We start from the raw sequence: 4,001 nt of genomic DNA, 5'->3' as shown, positions 1-4,001 counted from the left end.
TTTTGACACTCAAAAAATAAGTTTCAGAGCACAATTAAGAGGGGGGACTAGGTGCCATCTACATGTTGGTTCAACTATTTACAGGATTTGATTGGGCCGAATAAGTGTGCATTAACTAAAACGACTACTTTTATGGCACTTTTTGGCTTGTGGTAAAGCTTATACTTGATACCATAGGAGTTGGTTGTGGGTGGTGGCATGCCAATGATCATGGCTATCGGCCGGATCTGTTTTTTATGAAATTATATGATAAAGGCACTAGGCCTGACCCATTTATTGTGAAAAACATATGTTAAATCAATAGGCATTTAAGTGTGGATTGTTATAGGACTACATTAAAGCCTAGTGATAGGAATTATGTTACATGGTTCTCACAGATTATTAAAGTAGGCAATGATTTTAGTTTTTGTCACCCCATGACAAACTGTGTATCTAGACAATTTACTCTGTGCAAATCTTTGTTAGGCCGTCTTAGGATAGATAAAACTTTGCTTAGCCAACTTTAATTTTGTATACCTTTCTAATGTTTTGATTGTGTGTCTGATGGTTTCATGGTGGAAAAATGTATACTCAAAACTGCAGGCCTGAGTTTGTTATGGTGAAAAGCTATAGGCCTGTTGGTGCAGACGGAACAATATGTCAAGTGCTATAGATCTGGTCCGCTTTTCATGAAACATTATGACATACGCATTTAACCAACCTTATTAATTGTGAAAAGCATTTGCTAAAGCCTATATGCCTTTAATAGGTATCACATTGTGTTACAGGCTACAGATGGGTATTTTATTGCATGTAATCTCACAGATTACCGTAGTAGCAAGGGTTTTGATGTTGGCCTCCCACTCTGAAATGCAAGCCATCTTTTTCTGCATATGTGTAGTAGTAGTAGTAAAAGATCTTTAAGAAACCATGAAAGAACACAGTGCAATTTATTATGTACAATATAAAATTACATTACATTAAAAACTCAACCATTAAAAACAAGAAAAAACATATCTGCCTTTAAAGAGAATAGTTCAATATTCAAATTCAAAGTCCACATACATTGACAATCACTGTTAGAAATGGGATCCCTGGTTGGCGGAGGCTTGCCCCAAAGCCAGGCAGAGACCACCACTCTAGTCAGGGCTGGGGAGTTACACGCCAAAAATAACCCCTGCTCGCCCTCTTGGTAGCTTGGCACGAGCAGTCAGGCTTATCCTGGAGGCAATGTGTAAAGCGTTTGCGCAACATACACACAACAGCAGCAACACACTAGGCACACCACAAAAGGAACTCCACACAAGGTTTTATATACAATTAGCCTTTGTATTACTATAAACACATTAGATCATAATCACACAATTTATACTGTGCCAACTGGCACTGTGTAGTATCTACAGGGGAATATATACACATGACAGGGTCAATTGAGCCACTGTCAGAACAATCACAAATCACCAATTGTAAATGTAGCACAAATAATAAATGTAGAGCACCACCAGTAACTACTGGTAATCACTGTATTTAGCATCAGCCTGTAACATAAACTACATAATGCACAGTATCACATCAGGCGCGAATTACATTCTGCGCCAACCTCACCAGCATAAACACCTTATGCAATCATCTCTCAAGTCTAAACACATTAGACCCTAACCTCCTAAGCATAACTAACATATGGGGGGTACATCACATAGTGAAACATAATCTCACTAGCATAAATCATGATATGTAGAACAACCTCATTATCATAAACCATATTTAGAGGTATCAAACAGGGTGCATAAAACATACTAAATGCATTACATTTCCTAGCACCACTTCACATTGGGCCTGGCGCCCTACAATACCAACAGCCCCCCCTTGCCAACTGGCCATCACAAACAGAGGCTCAAATGCCCTATGTCCCAGAGTCAGGGCGCGCTGCCAAAGCAGCGAATGTCAAGGGTGCGCCACTGTGCAAACCTAAACGTTGCAGCTGCCCACTACTTGCTGGTGAGCTGAGAATATCCGGGGCACAGGAGTGCAACTCATTCCTAACTCAGACATGCCCCCAAAAAATTGCGCCTGTGCTGCTTCTGTCCTTCTCAGGGACTCTCCTAATGACTGCAAAAACGTGGGCACCACTGTGCCACACCATGGGGAAGAACATGGGCCCCTCTGGGCCCGCTGGGAAATAATTACACCCATCATTGGAGCCGGCAGGCTCTAAGAATAACTATGCCCCCAGGGAGCCAGACGGGCTCTGGACACCACAATGCCCAACGTGAGAGCCACACTGGGCTCTAAAACCATCATGCTCCTCTTGCAGGGGCAGCCTGCTGAGAGACGGGCTGCTCTGACTCTGTGCCTCTGCCCGGCACCAAGTAACTCGAGCCCCACTCACCTGGGCTCTTTGGCAGGCCTACTCCGGGCTCTGGAGCGGGACTGGCACTCTTCCCTCGTGCACGCGGTGGGGTCAGGCACCGGCAATGTGCCTCAAACCCCCTCCACCTTCAGTCTCTACTGGTTGGCGCCTGCGGGGCTCTCCCTTAGCAATGGGAGCCCCGCACAGGCATGTCTCTCACTCCGGGAGGCTTCTTAGGCGGTGGCGGCGTGCGCAGGACTTCCCTCGCAAAACCGTAAGTCACGCCCGGCATCAGGCTCAGTGTTGCCTGACTTCCGCCTTGACTGCAACTCGGACAGCCGCGGTGCTTTTAACAGTGGCAAAACACGGGGTGGGCATCCACAATTTAAATACCAACATAAGTGCAGCGGCCATGCTGGGTAGGCACCCACACTTCACATAAATAAGCGGGGTGGGCACTCACATTCATGCCCATCACGAAAACGGCAATGAGGGGTACGTCGACGTTTCGGTCCCTGGTAGTACAAATCCTTGGGACCATCTTCAGGACAAGAAGTTGCACAATAATATAACTAGTAATGGCAACTGAATCACACTATGCAAAATGGACCAACCAATCGGCCATGTGTGCTGGATTAAATGTGACATATGTTGGTCTCAAAAATTTTGATATATTATTGTGCAACTTCTTGTCCTGAAGATGGTCCCAAGGATTTGTACCACCAGGGACCGAAACGTCGACGTATGAACACCGTTTCTGCCTAAATCATTTAATTTGGTTTTACACACCAACTGAATATGTGTAATGTATTTCTGAACATGGTTATTTGAAAAAAACTCATGTTTAATGCGTAAGGTGTTCCTCCTACCACTCAACATTGTTTGAATTAAGTGGTAGTTGATGTTGCCAAAAATTAATTGATCAAAAAATCCATGCATCATTAAAGAATTATATATTTTCTGATAAACTTTTGTTATCATTACAAGCTCCTGTGGCAATTCCATAAGTAAGTGTTCATTGATATGACACGACCAAATAATCAAGTTACTGTATAAATGATTCCTTTAGGGATTCTCTTTTTTTATTGTTATTAATGATACCCAGTCCCTAGGGGATTATTGGGTGGCTCTATTGTGTCTGAAGATCTTCTAAAAATGTCACTTCTCCACTAGTCTCAATAAATCTGCGCACACCATTGCATGGCATTTATTCTCACGAGTTCGCACATACTATTTATTTATTTTATTTTTTATTTTATTTTATACATTTATAAGGCGCGCAGCTACCCAAAAAGGGTTTCCCGGAACTTGCCCCTGAACGTCTCTCATACCAGGAACTACCAGGGACACACATCTCCCCCATGCATGCACGCACTTTACACTGGGCCACAGTGCTAAAGTGCGCAGAGGCCTAAAATCACCAACACCAGGTTACAGAAAAAGGCTAGGAGAACGCAAAAAGTTTAGGGGTGAACCTGCCAAAAGGGCCAAGTCCAATAAGTGCACCTGCTTTTAATAAACAGTGCCAAAGAACCAACGTCCACCCAGGAAGCCCTCACACCAAGTACAGAAGGTATAATGAGATATTGACAATTAAAATGTGAAGTGCTTATGTCACAGTGCAGTTATCTGCCAACCATTTTACACAGCCTTCCACCAGATGTGATAACCC

This window comes from Lissotriton vulgaris, unplaced genomic scaffold, assembly GCF_964263255.1.
Source record: "Lissotriton vulgaris unplaced genomic scaffold, aLisVul1.2 SCAFFOLD_1256, whole genome shotgun sequence".
NCBI lineage: Eukaryota > Metazoa > Chordata > Amphibia > Caudata > Salamandridae > Lissotriton > Lissotriton vulgaris.
Note: the sequence above shows the minus strand (reverse complement) of the source record.